A 16,646-nucleotide genomic window follows, 5' to 3' on the forward strand; every position below is an offset into this window, starting at 1 on the left:
TCTCCCTCTGACCCTCTTCCCTCTCGTGCTCTCTATCTCTCATTCTCTCTCTCTCTCAAATTAATAAATAAAATCTTTAAAAAAAAAGTAGTAAGCATAAAAAATAGAAAGCAAAAATAGATTCTAACAAGTAAAACCTAAAAATATGATTTTTTTTTAAAAGCATATTCCAAGGAAGGCAGAAGGCAACCTAGATATGAGTATTAGGTGAAAGGAAGACATTCAAGGTTAAAATGCTACCTTTAACAAAGGAATAGAGGTTCTGTCATGTACAAGAGATGCACAGAATGGCAAGGATGTTGGAAGAGCTAAAGTGAGGGTCTGTGACAGCAAGTTAGTCACTATAGTGATGAGAATCAGGGAGAAGCCTGTAAGTATTTTAAACTAAAAGATAATGTGAAGGTGCTATAAAATTTGAAAACGGAAATCACGTGAAAAAGTCTCACCAGTGTCTAAGGTTACCTGGGCCGTACATTAATTTAAAAAAAAATAGTCCATAGAGTATGTTAATATTGTCAAATAGCCATTACTTCATTTCTTTATTCCTGTTCCGTTTTCCCCATACATACCCATGTGTGCACACTTTTACACAATCATATGTTTTTTACCTTTTTGCATTTTTAATTTGCTTTCCTTGTAATAGTTCTTATAAACTATTTGTGGATTTTACTCCTGGGTCTGTTTAGTTCTGCATCTATTCCTGTGATATTTAATGTCTTCTAAACTCCCAGTAGAGTTACTGTCTTTACACCTTTCCTCTCTTTTCATCTATAGTGTTTAAATACCATCAAAAAGAACCACCAAATTCTGAATCTTCCAGTAGGCCTTGCAGTTCATTTATTCCTAGCATCTCTACTCCAACACATGGAACACAAAGAACTGTCTTAATTTCTTTGTTGTTGGTAACTAAAGAAAAGAAAAACAAAAAAGAAGAAAAAGAAAAAGAGGAAAAGAATTGATAGGTAATACAATGCAACTACAAACAATAACTACAATTTATTGATTCATTGACTACATGCCAGACACCCTGCAAAAAAATTTACCCTCCTTATTTAGCCACGGTAATGATCTCAGTAAGTAGGCACATTATTATCCTCACTTTACAACTGAGGAAGCAGGGGATTAAGATCTGAAGTAATCTACCAAAGGTCACACGGGCTATCACACAGGGATCCATACACTGGGCTTCTGGACTTCAAAACCCCTGCTTTCAACTACTGCACTATACTGTCTCAGCCCAGATTTGTGTCTTCTCAAACTCCATCAACTAGCATTTTGAAAGAGTATAAAAAACTAAAATTCATAAAAATTTCCTTTTCAAAAATATTATTTAAATAATGCTATGAGGGATGCCCGGGTGGCTCAGTTGGTTAAGCGTCTGCCTTTGGCTCAGATCATGATCCCGGGGTCCTGGTTTCGAGTCCCGCATCGGGCTCCCTGCTCCGTGAGGAGCCTGCTTCTCCCCCTGCTTGTGCTCTCTCTCTGACAAATAAATAAATAATAAAATAAAAAAAAGCTATGAAATTATGATTTCCATTGTGTATGTATCTTACAAAAGAGTATAGAGTTTAAAAAAAAACACCCTAGAAACACTTAAAATTTTTTTTAACTTGTGTGATGAATATGACAGAAAATTTCAGAAAAGCCTTCAGATAGATAAGGATATTTTGTTTAAGTCACTCATTCAAAAGGGCATTTAGCTCAGAAAAGGAAGGAGGAAGAGGAGGGAGGAAAAAAAAGAAGTGAAGGAGGAGGAGGAAGAAGAGAGGAAGTAAGGAAAGACAAGGAGATAAAAAGGGAGCAGCAGGAGGAGAAGGGGGAAAGTGAGGCAGTTTTGGGACATAGGTGAGGTTCAGTGGGGTGGAGTCCAGAGCCAACCACCAAGAAAGAATTCCTGAGGCGTCTTTGGTGCAAAATGGTGGTTTATTACAGCACAGGGACAGGATCCGTGGGCAGAAAGAGCTGCTTCCCCAGGGTCGTGAGTGGTGGTGATTCTATGCTCAGGAGCTGGGGGGGGTGAGGACAAAGGGGGTGTCCAGAAGGACTGTCATATGCTAAAGACTCTCAGGATACTGGAGGCCTGGTTATTGTCAAGCCAAGGCTGTTTCCCCCTCTAATGAGGCACTAACATGAAGACAGTTGGGAGTTTCCGGGAGGAATGTTACATTCCTCCTATCACACGTCCTTGTCAATGGACTTCAGGTTCAAAAGAAATTCCATTTTATTTACTTTTCCTTCCGCCTTAGCCTCCCTTAGTTATATGGGGGGAAGGGTGATGTTAGGGCTTCAGGAACTGAGTTATGGGTCTCTGGAAGTTAGGCTACTGATAAGAAAGCTTCTTCCTTGTAAATCACTAGGACATTTGTAAACTGAGGGAGACTTCTGTCCTGCAGGATTGTGATTTCTATCAGTTAACCCTTTTTTTTTTTTTTTTGAACCTTTTGTTTTTCCTTTAGGGCAGCCAGGAGTGCCTGAGGAATGTCACATATGTCCCAAAGTGGGGGGCGGGGGAGTGTAGGGTGTCAGCTTATGCTTTGTCTTCAGCTGGCCTTCTGCTCCCTCATCAGAAGGAACAGGCCTACTTAGAAAGAATGACTAATGAATTGGTTAAATGACTACATGTAAATAACAAAATAGTATGAGATGAAGATAATTGTAATAGAAAGCTTTAGGGAAAAAAAATTAAACTCAGAATCACAGCAGATTAAAAAATAAATAAACCTGTATCTGGGAGTAAGAATCTCCTGTCCCCTTCAAAGTCTTTCTAAAACTGGACTAAGCATCAAATTGACATGAGGCAGATTAACAGGAGAAAATAAAATTCAATTTTGTATGTACAGAGAATCCAGATAGACATGGAAATTCCAAAGAGAGTCAGACAAAATGAAGTACGTATGTCATCCTGAACCAAGGAGAAGTGGGTAGCGGTCTGGGACTTCAAAGAAAAGGAATGCATTTCACAGGAAGCTGAAAGAGAGTAAATGTTTGGTAAACAAATGTTTGTTGGACCAGCAGAAACAATGGGGCATAGAGGACTTTGATCAAACAGGCCTTCCTAGATTCTTCCCTCTCTACCAGGCCAAAGCACATCATGATGTAGTTTTGTATGGTGATAGCTCTCTTCTTGGAGCAGGTCCCTTATCTAAATTGTTTTTAGGCAGTTGTGGGGGAGGTAAAGAGCTTTTCCTGAACCTGCTGTGTTTTGACTGTTTTTTTAACTCAAAATAATCTTTATGCCAGTATGGCCCATCTTGGGATGGCCTGCCCTTGGCCCCTACACCTGCATGGAGCTCTGTAGTATATGATGCACTGGGGTATCAGGTAGGTTCAGTGAAATACGCTGGGGGCAAACAGAAAGATTTTGGAAGAAGAATACAGAATAACTAAAATCACTAGAAGCCTGGTCTTTTGCTATTTTCTAACTTTATCGAAGTCTAAATATTCTGAATAAATCTACTGCCCCCATACTTCTCAATATTCCTTCAATCAGTCAATAGTTTCTGTTTTAGGATAATCTAACCCGGTTTCCTCTCCCTTTACTTAAAAAGATGTGTGCTTGATTTGGATGGAACTAGAGGGTATTATATGCTAAGCGAAATAAGTCAATCAGAGAAAGACAATTATCATATGATCTTACTGATATGTGGAATTTGAGAAACAAGGCAGAGGATCATAGGGGAAGGGAGGAAAAAATGAAACAAGATGAAACCAGAGAGGGAGACAAACCATAAGAGACTCTTAATCTCAGAAAATAAACTGAGGGTTGCTGGAGGGGAGGGGGGTGGGAGAATGGGGTAACTGGATGATGGACATTGGGGAGGGTATGTATTGTAATAAGCACTGGGTATTATACACAACTGATGAATCACAGGCCTGTACCCCTGAAACAAATAATATATCATATGTTAATTAATTGAATTTAAATTAAAAAATAAATAATAAATAATATGAAATAAATATGAAAGTAAATAATATTAAAGTGAATAACATCTCTAAAAAAAAAAAAAGATGTGTCCTGATTGTACTGGCAGGACTTGCTTGAAACTCTTGACCACTGTCCAGTCCAGCAAGAAAGGCTGTCTTCCTCACTAGCCTTGCATTTTGCCTCCATTTATCACCTGAAAGGGTGGGAGCTGTGTGGTATAGCTGTTTTTCTTTCACTGAGGCCTGGCATATAATATGTAGCAGGAGTTTTACTCTTGAGAATAGAAGGAAGGATGGAAAATTGCATTATGGCTTTCTTAAAATCCTCCAGCAGCTCACAGGAATAAGCAAGAGATTAGAAGTAGATGGTACACTTTACAGGAAATGACTTATATTTCTGTTGAAAGGCTCTGCTGTATAAACAGGGTACAAATGCCCTGGAGAAGCAGAGAAAGACCCCAATGAGATAACGAGGAATAACAGCCCCAAAGGTTAATTCATGCAGAAGGGCTGGAAAACATCATATTTTGTAATGTCAGTTTCTATTATGTCATAAACTGAATAATGTCAAAATATAGCATAATCAAATAAAAACTCAAAGCTTAAAATTATTTAAATGACACCCAAGTCTAAGTCATTCTAAAATCTCTCAGAAATCATGTTACTCTCATGGGTTTTCTATTCTCTTTCTTTTAAAAGTCTCAAAATATATTTGTTCAAAACTTTTTGCAAGAAAGTACACAATGATCCTTTGACCCCATTTAACAAATGGAGAATCTGAATCACAAGGAAATGAAATGCTTTATCCAGCCACAACAAAATGTCACCTGATGAAGTAAAAACAATTTCAGGGTCTGACTTCCTTCCACTGGATTGTAAAGTTCAGGCAGCAGCAAAAAGAGTAGGGAATTTCTACAAACTGGAAGACAAACCCTGAGTCAAATCTCCATTATTGTCAAAATCTATTTCTTTGCCCCAAACCTCTTTCCTCATCCATTTTGAGATGTACTAACTTTTAAAGAAATATTGAGATTGAGAAAATAAATATATGTTTCCTGAAAGTAAATAATTTGTAAACTTTTGGAGCTATAATGCCCTTTCACTGATTTGTATGACACTCTATATCTTCTTAAAGTCCTGCAGAGATGACATTTGTTTTAAAGTTATGTGTCATCTATTGGCTGGGGTTCTAGGCTTAAGTAACTTATTCTACAGTTTACATTTCCCCTGGGGCATAATCATGTATTTATTAATTCATTCTCTCTCTCTCTCTTTTACCTCCTCCTAACTACTTTTGTTTGGCTGTTATTCTTGTCCCCAATGCCCTGAAAAGCACAATGTAAACAGTTTATTTTTAGTTTTGAAGCAGATTGATGTTACCTGTATTTCCCATGACAGACAGAATTGCATAATGGTTAATTTGCACACACTCTGGAGTCAGACTGCCTAAGTTTGATTCCCTGTTTCCCCATTAATTAGCTGGACAACATAAGAAAGTCTTGCATAAGCAAGATCATTCTTTGCCTCAGTCTCCTCATCTATAAAATAAATATAATAATAGTACCAACCTCATAGGATTGTGTTTAGGATTAAATTAATTAAGATATAAAAGCCCTTAGAGCAGTGCTTGGAATACGTTATTCATTGTGTAAGTATTAGCTAGTACTGTTTTTGTTTCCCCGTTCTATCACATTGCTAACTAGTTGCGTGTTGATCAAAAGTGCAAAGCTGCTTATGGTCATCATATATTTTCATGTCATTCACAGAATGATGCCCTACCAGATTCTAACCCAGAAAATCTGACTCCTTGAGACACAGATTCTCTGGCAACCAACTGCATGTGCATGGTCTTGGCTCATCTGAAGACCCCTTATTGATTTTGCATCTGGACATAGTGGGCCAACACTGTATGATGTACAAGGTGTCAGTAAAGCCTGCAGGGGATCCTTAGATCATAAGAAAATGACAAGTCTCATTGTTCCTGTGGGGGAGCAGACACAGAGACCAAATGATTTAACTCTTTCAAGTGAGTAATACCCTAATTTGGATTCTGCCTTGGGAGATGAGCTTTCCTGAGCTACATATAATCAAGTAAAACTGTATTTTCAGTAAAAACCCCTCCAACCCCTCATCTCTACTATAACAAGCATAACTTTCTTCATAAAGCACTTACATCACAGTTAAGATTATGGTTAATTCTTTGTTATCTTCACAAAGTGTGTCTATATTAGCTGCTTTGAAATTTCTTCTGAATCACTGCTTTAAAATATTTATGTGCTCAGATCACCCGAAAAAGTAATATTCCATGTCTTTTTTTTTGTTTTTTGTTTGTTTTACTCTATGCCCACTGATGTGCTATACAGGAAAAACAAATTGTTATTGTATTGGAATAATATTGCTTCCATTGATAAAGTTCCAGAGAGAGATTATATGCAAATTTTATCATCCAGAGCCATGCAAAAGCATAGGTTTTTTATGATTTTTATGATTTTTTAAAAAGGCACTATCATCATCATAATAAAACAACCTTATAAGTGTCCATATAAAACACAATGTTATATGAAACTTATATTCCGTTTTCAAGCATTTTTTATATGCTTAAAAACAAAACAAAAATGATTACTTACAGAAGAACCCTCTTCCCCACATGAGTTTGGTGAACCCTCACCAGGATGCAGTTTATAGTACTATTTTATAAATTTAGAAAAGAGACTCTCATATTCATACTTGTATCTTCAAGAGGAAGCATCTGCAATAATCTAGATGCTTAACAAATGCTTATGAAATACACAAGTGAATAAATATCTAGGTATTAATATACAGCTGTATTTAGCACCATTGATCTAAACATTTAATGCTCTCTTATAAATTGTAAGCGATGCCCTGTTGAAATAATTTCCTTATATATATTTCCCCTGAAATTAAAAACAAAGCTATTTTTAGTTATATTTTCTGGTGACTATATACTAGATTATACAGAACCTACTTCCTTAACCAGATCATAGCAAAGCACAATTGTCTATAATCAGTTCTCATTTGGGAGAGATACAAAAATAATATCCAAGATAAACTGGAGGGAGAAAGATAGCATAAAATGTGCTGCAAGTTAGCTTGTGATTTAAAAAAGAAAATTGCTTTGTCATGAGTCAGAAATATTTTGGCTTCTTTTAAAAAATGATTTGAAACATTTTGACTAAAGTCAGTTTCCAATGAAGAAGGATCTTATAAATATGCTGGTTTAGATGAAAGATAAAAACAGAATAAGAGCCACAGGATGAATAATTTGTATCTATAATGTATACTGATTTCTTGTTTTAAACATGTACATGTAGGGGTATCAAGGGAACTCATTTGACCTAGAGGAGATAATATTTCTGGCAAGTTCCTTTATCCTCTTTGAAAGACCTATTTTGTATTACATTGTTAAAACCAAATAAACATTTAAATGCCCTACTCAAAGCCCCAAATAATGGTAACTGAAAGATAATTTATCAAGAACCACTGTAAATTGATATCTCTCACTTCAAGAATATGTGTGAACAGAATGAGTAAGGAAAGGAGACGGAAGGAAAGGGAATCTCTAAATTATAACACCCATATGCTGATAAAGGTTTAATTAATCTGCAACACAATCTGCTGGAATCTTTTTAAGTTTTGCTTAAAGTTATCCTACCAAGCATTCTCCAGTTTTGGACAACTGCCACCAGTGGCCAGGACCACATTTTAACTTTGGAAACTTAGTGATTTATGTTCAGTGTCATGTCAAAACAGATAACTTTTCTAACCTTCTCCAGCTATGAGAGGGTTGGTAGTTGTTTCAGGATACAATGAAGAAAGATAGGGGAAGAATGATTGTCAAGTTACTCTTCACCTCCACTTAAAGCAGTGTTCTGAAGTGACTGAATCACTTAAAGTGTTTTAAATATTGCTGATGATTGAGTCTCATCCTCAAATTTTCATTTAATTGATCTGGTTGTGGCCTGGGCATAAAAATCTTTCAAAATTCCCCCAAATAATCCTATGTGCAACCCATTCTGAGAACCAGTAATCCAAAGGAAGTAAGGAATAAAATGTAAGGAATGGCTAACAGTTAAAAAGTTTTCTTTTAGGGGTGCCTGGCTGACACAGTCTATAGACATGTGACTCTTGATCTCAGGGTCATGAGCTCAAGTCCCACACTGGGGGTAGAGTTTACTTAAAAAAAAAAAGTCTTCTTTAAAAAAAAAAGCAATTCAGTTAAATTCTTTGGGTTCTCCTACATTGGGAGAGACCGGAATCTTTGCTTCTTATGCTCCTTTTGGGCTTAAGGCAATAGAATTGCCCTAAAAGCAGTGTTTCCATGACTTATTAAAATGATCTATTCAATTTTATTTAATTCAATTTAATAAATAGTGACTAAATAACCTATTATGTGCAAAGAACTGACCCAGTGTTGTAGGACACTCAAAGATGAATAAGATCTGATCTCCCTTCTCAAACAGCATACAGACAAGTGGAATGTTAGCTAAGTTGACTAAAGTCAGATATTCGCAAATAAATCAGACCTGGTAAAGAACCTTAATGGCTTCTTGAATAGCAAATGAATATCCTATAAGTCCTGACACCAAAATTACAAAATCAATTTTAAAAACAGCATTAGCCCATAGACATATAACACTATGTCTGATTACACCTAAGACAGTGGAGAAATGAGCTGTTAGCTGATGAATTAGAGCTATTTTTTGCCAACCCGGGAGGCTGAGGGGGTATGTTGTTTCCAAGCACAAAGTTTGAGACATGAAATACTCACTTAAAAGTCTTAACAATCTACTGGGCTTACCTGTGAAAGTGCTTCCTAGGTGCCCATTAGATTTTTTTTCAATTCAAATTAAGAGTATAATTATGCATAATCAATTAAATAAGTTGTTTTTAGATTTGCCTTTACCTTGTCAGATGAGTGTTACCCAGTAAAATCTGGCTCCATATCTCAGAATGCATTATTTACTGATTTGTAATGCAGAGATCCATAGTGTATGTATGTGTTTACATGCATGTTTATGTGGCACAAGTTAGCTTCTTTAGTGACACTTTATATAGTGACAGTGGCAAATGAATGGTCATATGGGTTCTGGGTGCAGAATGTCGGAAAGCAGGATTATGAAGGGGCATTAATAAACTTTGGGGGCAGATAATATGTTTATTGTCTTGACTATGGTGTGCTATCACAGGTATATATATATATATATATATATATATATTTCAATTTATCATACACTTTATTATGTGCAGTTTATTGTATATCTATTATACCTCAGTAAAACTTTAAAAAAGTCATAGAATGAATAGCTGCACCTTCTTATTATCATGAAATACTTCTTTTAACTGACAACATAGAAATATTCTCTTACACAGAACTTTTACATTTAAGATCTTAATCCATTTGGGGTTATGTTTGGTGTATGAATAGTGGACTTAAGGATATAATTTTATTTTGTCATATAAAAACAATTCTATGGGGCACCTGGGTGGTTCCAGTCAGTTAAGCGCCTGACTCTTGATGTCGGCTCAGGTCGTGGTGTCAGGGTCCTGAGATCGAGCCCCACTTCGGGCTCTGTGCTCAGCTGGGAGTCGGCTTGAGATTCTCTCTCTCTCCCTCTCCCTTTGCCCCTCCCCCCATCCCGGCATTCTCTCCCTCCCTCTCTAAAAATAAATAAATAAATCTTTAAAAAAAACCAACATTCTATTAGTGTCACTTAAAAAAAACCCCACTTTCCCCTCAATTTGCCATGCCCCCTCAATCACATATCCAGGTTCCATATATGCTTGAGTGTGTCTTGGGGCTCTTAGTTCCATTTGACTGCTCGATTTGCCTCTTTCTGCACCAGTACCACACTCTCACAATTACTACTGGTTTAGAGTGAGTCTGTATCTGTTAGATCAAGTCCCGTTTCCTGTTCGATTTGAATATGTCTTTGTTATTCTCAGAGTTTTGCCCTTTGACATGAATTTAGAATCTGTGTAAACGAATTCACTTTTGCACTGAGTTTAAGAAAAATTGTGTTGGCTATACTGCTGACAATTATCACCCATAGCATAACACCATCCTTTGCAATACTTGTAATGATTGCTTTGTTTCAAAATGCTAAAAATCTTGCCAATTCTGTGCAATACATAGTACATCACTGTATTTGTACTAAATGCAAAAGCAGCCATTCATTTTCCTGTAGATTGCAGACCAGGGTGGCAGAAGCACCAAAAGAGAACAACAAAAACCACCTCTGAGCTTTATCAAGGATGAGAAAACAACAGAAAACTTTATTTCAGGTGTGCCTCCAAAGAGTATGCTTTCAAAACTGTCAGAGATAAAATGAAATGATTTTGCTAATTAAGATTGTCCTTTGCCTGTGAAAAGCTTTTTTCCCTTTTGTGATCTCTGGCCCCTGACACCCGTCACTCCTCCAAATTTTATGGAAATCACCCATATAAAAGAGATCAAATATGGCTCTGCACCATTGATTCTTGTCTCATAAGGGAACTGCCAAAGGGATCAGAAGGGTAAGAGAAAATGTTAATCTGTGTTTGGACACCACTCCACCTGCTGCTGATCTAGGGCCTTGGGAAGTGGCTCTGAGAACCCAGGGCCTTGTTTCTCTATCAACTGTTCACTCCATGAAAGGATTTAAATATTTCTGGCTCTAAAAATACCACAAACAAATCTGCACTCCCTTCCCCTCAGCTAGGAAGTGCTGAGAAACATAATCAGGGCCTTTACAAGTAATTTTAAAATTGTCATGTCTAAATGAGTAAGTTTTCAACAAACAGCAGCTTTTACAAACTTGTTTTCTACGGCAGAAATGAAAAAGCACAGGAAACTTTGACAGAGTACTTGCAAGGCTTGACGGGAATATAGGAATATTCCAAATTCTAAAGTCAGATGGGATTTGACGGTGCCCTAGGAAAGCAGGATTATGCCAAGTAAAGTAGGTTTGAGTGGAGAAAAGTCTATGGAATCTTCTGCACTCATTCCCCTTCCACCAAATCAGTATATGCAAGAAACCAATGCACCTTCACTATCGCCATCACTTTCATCATTAAAGAGGTAACATAGTTACTCTAGTTACTACTATAAGGTAGTAATCAAGTAGCCAAGAGCACAAAAAGTCAGACTGCCTGGATTCAAATTCTAGCTTAAACACTATCAGAATGATTCAGTCTCTTTGTGCCTACATTTCCTCATCTGTAATATATGGAATCTACATTAAAGAATTATTATAAGAATTATTGTAAATACTAAATTAGCTAACACATATAAAATGCTTAAACAACATACATGGTATGTGTTAGTTTTTATCATGATTATTAATAGTAATACTATTATAACAGGACCCTTAGGGGTGAAAGGAATGGAAGCTGAGTTTACAACTGTAACAATTTTGTACCTAAAATTCTTTCAATCTTAACTTATTGGTGATGCTACAAGCCATACAAGCCACACTTGTAATGACTGCTTTACAAACAGAATGAAGTGTTCTATGTTATGAGATTTAAAAAAAAAAAAAAGAAACCAAGACTATACCTATTCCAATAGTTTCATATAGCAACTCTCATTTTTACACTGTGATTAATCTTGGTCCTGATCTAGATCTATTTATTCACTCAATTTATTCAACAATTAATCCACCCAATATTGTTTATTCAGCAAATAGTTACCAGTTGCTTAAAATCCAATATGTGCCAGTCATTGTGTTTGCTGACATAAAGACATATCCAACATTTCTCTGCTACAGAAGATTTACAAAAACTTTTATTTAATTATGACAGCATAATGGAATGATAATAGCTAGGCTGACATGGGGCATCTTCATAAGGCAACTGACACTGGATCTGGATTTTGAACTATGAGTAGGTGGGGAGGGCATTCCATGAAAAAAGCAAAGTATGTGATAAGGTTCAATAATAAGAGTGTGTCTTACTCTGGGCACAGAGAGACATTTAATATGCTTGAAGGGAAAGGTTTGTGTTGGGGGAAAAGCAGAAAAAAAGGAGGCTGTGAAAGACGTTTGTGACCTCCTGGTGAAGAATCTGCACCAAGGACTACTGATGAGATTCTGGAGACCGAGTAAAGTAAGAATCCTTCAAGTATGAAACACTTCTGCTTCATAGACTGTGTGTTCTCTGCTGTGTAATAAATTGCTGTGTAACAAATTACCAAAAACTCAGCAACTTAAAACAACACAAATATTATCTCACAGTTTCACAGGTCAAGAATCCAGCATATTTTGGTTGCATCCTCTGTGCCAGGCTGAAATCAATGAGTCAGTTAGATGCATCTTTATCTGAAGCTCAACTAGGGAAACATCCACTTCCATACTCTCTAGGGTTGTGGGCAGAATTCATTTCTTGCATGTATGACTGCAATGTTTTCTTGCTGGCTTTTGGCTGGAACCACTCTCAGCTGCCAAGGCCACTCTCAGGTTCTTGCCACCTTAGCCCCCTCACACCATAGAAACTTACTCCTCAAGGACAACAGCAGAATTTCTTTGATGCTTTGAGTCACTTTCATTAGGAAGAATTCTTTTTAAAGGTACATCTGATTAGATCAGGCCCACCCAGGATAATCTTTTTATTGAGGTATAATTGATAAATAGAATTGTTATATATTTAAAGTATTATAATGTGATGATTTGATATACCTACATGTTGTGAGAGGATCCCCCACCATAAAGTTAATTAACACAGCCATCACGTCACATATTAACCTTTTTTGGTTTGTTTTTGGTGTGAACACTTAAGTTGTACTCTCCTACATGATACCTCCAGCTGTGTTCTTTCTCAAGATTGATTTGGCCATATGGGATCTTTTGTGGTTTCACATGAATTTTAGGATTTTTTTTTTCTATGCCTATGAAAATTGCCATTAGAATTTTGATGGGGATTTCCTTGGATCTGTAGATCACTTTAGGTAGTATAGACATTTTAACAATATTGATTTGTGCAATCTATGAAGATGGAATATCTATTTATTAGTGTCTTCTTCAGTTTCTTTCATCAACATCTTATAGTTTTTCAGTTTAGAGAGCTTTTACTTCCTTGGTTAAATGTATTCCTAAGTATTTTATTATTTTAGATGTTATTGTAAATGGTATTATTTTCTTAATTTTTCTTTCCAATAGTTCATTGTTAGGGTATAGAAATGTCACAGATTTTTGTTTGTTGATTTTTTATCCTGCAACTTTACTGAATTCATTTATTTGTTCTAACAGTGTTTGGATAGAGTCATTAGGGTTTTGTTTCTTTTTTTTTTTTCTAAGATTTTATTTATTTATTTGACAGAGACAGTGAGATAGGGAACACAGGCAGGGGTAGTGAGGGAGGGTAGAAGCAGGCTTCCCACAGAGCAGGGAGCCCGATGACACGGGGCTTGATCCCAGGACTCTGGGATCATGACCTGAGCCAAAGGCAGACGCTTAATGACTGAGACACCCAGGCGCCCCAGGGTTTTCTATATATAATATCATGTCATATGCAAACAGGGATAATGTTACTTTTTCCTTTTTGATTTGTGTGCCTTTTATTTCTTCTTACTGCATAATTGCTCTGGCTAAGATTCCTAGTACTATATTGAGTAGAAGAGGTGACACTGGGCACCCTTGTGTTGTTTCTGATCTTAGAGGAAAAGCTTTTGGCTTTTCAACATTGAGTATACATACTCAATGTTGAATAAAGGCCATACATGGCCTTTATTATGTTGAGGTACAGTCTTTGTATCAGTTTGCTGAGTTTTTATCATGAAACAATTTTTAATTTTGTCAAATATTTTTTCTGCACAAATTGAGGTAATAATATGACTTTTATCTTTCCTTTTGTTAATGGGTTGTATCCCATTGATTAATTTGTGGATGTTGAACCATTCTTGCACCCCTGAAATAAATCCCATTTGGTCACAGTGTATGATCCTTTTGATGTAGTGTACAATTTGGTTTGCTAATATTTTGATGAGGATTTTTTCATCTATGTCCAGCAGGTATATTGGCCTGTAATTTTCTTTCTTCATAGTGTCTTTGTCTGGCTTTGGTATCAGGGTAATGCTGGCCTTATAAAATGAGTTTGGAAGTGCTCCCTCATCCTCAATTTTTTTGGAAAGTTTGAGAAGGTTTGGCATTAATTCTTCCTTATATGTCTGGTAGAATTCACCAGTGAAGCCAGCCGGTCCTGCATTTTTCTTTCTTGGGAGACTTTTGATTCCTGATTCAATCTCCTTACTAGTGATTGGTCTGTTCAGATTTTCTATTTCTTTTTAATTCAATCTTGGTAGGTTGTATATTTCTAGGAATTTATCTATTTTTTCTCTAGGTTACCAAACTTGTTGGCATGTAATTGTTCATAATAGTTTCTTATGACCCTTAATATTTCTGTGTTATCAGTTGATGTTTCCCCTTTCATTTGTGATTTTATTTATGAGTCATCTCTTTTTTTTTTCTTGTGAGTCTATCTAAAGATTTGTCAGTTTTGTTTATCTTTAAAAAAAACCCTCTTTTTTCAATCATCTTTTCTACTGTCTTTTAAATTTCTATTTCATTTATTTCTGCTCTTACCATTGTTATCTCCTTCCTTCATTCTTTTTTGATTATCTCAAAGTCAGCTCATTTGGGACCTTAATTATATATTCAAAATTCTTTCACATTTATCATCAAATCTAATCAAGTGAGCGATTATTGCATCATATGCATGGGTCTGCCCACATACAATGGGAGAGGAAAACATACATTGTATACATCACAGGCTGGGAAACTTGGGGACCATCTTAGAATTCTGCCTACAACATAGACTCTGCTTTTGTGGGTTAATGGGATGACTTTGACCTCCATTAATGTCTTCTGAAAAGACTTACTTAAAGGGCCTAAAATAATTATTTTTCTTTTCCTCAATTATTTTCCACACATTTCCATCATGTCAAATAGAGAATGTGTTAAACTGACTGTACCCTGCAGTAAAAATTTACTTTATATTTTCAGTAGTGATTAGCTGTGGCTATATTACTAAAGTCATTTTCTAGTCACATCAAGCATGCACTAATATGTATGTTGAAACGATTTACTGAATTAAAGCAAATATAAATCAAAACTCAAAAATCAAAAACAAAAAATTAAAAAACCCAATATGCTCAATGGATCGAACAGCTTTTAATTCCACTCATTAGAAACACTTGTCATTTGTGCATGAAACACAAATATGTAGATACATTTTCCTAAGGATTGGGTTGGGGGGCAGGTAGGAAACTCGGTAAAACGTGTTTAAATATTTATAAGCTGAAGCTGTTTGAAAAGTAGTTCAAATCTTTGGTGGCATCTATTCTTGGCCAGATATAAGCCCAGGCACACAATATAGGCCACGGCTAAGCTCTACTGTTCTGACATCAATGAGAATCTTGTGGAGACAGTTTCACCCAAAGGCAATGGAGCAAAATGAAAATAATCAGCTTCCTTGAGAGCTTCTCTGTGTCTTTCTTGTTGCTCTTGAAGGGATCTATGTTGTAGGGGTAATTAAGTGTTCCAAAAGAACACTAAGGACTAGAAGAGGCCTGAGCCACATCAGAGAACTTTGGTATACAAGGCAGACAATTATATATATTTGTGGGGCATTACACAGTATCTAAGAACTAACCCTCAGAAAACTAAAGTGAAAGGAGAAAGACAAGAAGAGATCAGCATTTGTGGATTACTTGCGTGAAGACAGAAGATTGGGGTCACAAATGTGTTCTATGTTTCATCCACAGGAGGTGGGGCTCTTCTTCCCAAGCAGCCATTCCTCATGGTTATTACATCTGTGCATTTTTCCTTAAGTGAATCAATTATATAAACTTCTTTTTCCCTTGGCTGTGCTTGCCTGAATTTTATATCAGGAATCTGGCTTGAAACAATATAAGGTGGTGTATACCTTTTGTAGTCATCTCATAATTCTTGGACATTTTGTTTTGAGTTTTCAGTCTTTCTTTCCTCTTTTCTTCTCCGTTTTAGAGATTTTTATTGAGATATCCTCAACCTTAGAGGTTTAGTACTCTGCCATGTCTAGTCTACTAATGAGTCCATCAAAGGTATTCTTCGTTTCTGTTACAATGTTTTTAATCTCTCGTAATTCAAAAAATTATTTCTTTGGATTTCCATATGCCTACTGACATTACCCATCTGTTCTTGCATGTTGTCTATTTTTTCCATTAATACCCTTAGCATATTAATTATATTTTTAAAAAATTCCTGGTCTAATAATTCCACATTCCTGCCTTAACAGACTCTGGTTCTGATGTTCGTTCTATCTCTTCAAACTATAATTTTTGCTTTTTAGTATGTCTTATAAATTTTTGTGTGTGAAAAGGTGGGCTTTCTGTACTGGGTAAAATAATTTGTAGTGACTAGGCCTGTTGTAATGTGGGGTTTGCTGGGAGAGGATATGTTCTATAGTCCTGTGATTAGGTGTGTCTTTTTGTAAGCCTGTGCAACTGAACTGCCAATTTCATTGGTGCTTCTCAGAATTTTTTTCTCCTTTATGTGGGACAAATTGGCTAGAGAGTGCTGGAGTGGTATATTTCCCTTCCCCAAGGTAGGTTAGGCTCTGATAAGTCATATTATATTAGTCTCTGGTGAAATAGCTTCTCCTGAGAGCAGGAGAAACTTACTTTCCTTAAGAAGACTAGAATGCTCAGGCAAACATCAAAATGGTTCTTTCTCCTCTCCTCTGACAGAAGT

General features: G+C 36.3%; 1 long non-coding RNA gene across 2 annotated transcripts in view; it reads left to right on the forward strand.

The window, feature by feature from the left end:
* The window catches only part of LOC113911501, a 61,506-nt gene that overhangs the window by 6,486 nt on the left and 38,374 nt on the right, over positions 1-16,646 (forward strand). For both annotated transcript variants that reach the window (XR_003516496.2, XR_003516495.1), the window contains exon 2: positions 5,691-5,950. This is a non-coding gene — a long non-coding RNA (uncharacterized LOC113911501). The remainder of the gene's footprint in view (positions 1-5,690; positions 5,951-16,646) is intronic.

The sequence above is a fragment of the Zalophus californianus genome, chromosome 12 (assembly GCF_009762305.2).
Source record: "Zalophus californianus isolate mZalCal1 chromosome 12, mZalCal1.pri.v2, whole genome shotgun sequence".
Classification (NCBI taxonomy): domain Eukaryota; kingdom Metazoa; phylum Chordata; class Mammalia; order Carnivora; family Otariidae; genus Zalophus; species Zalophus californianus.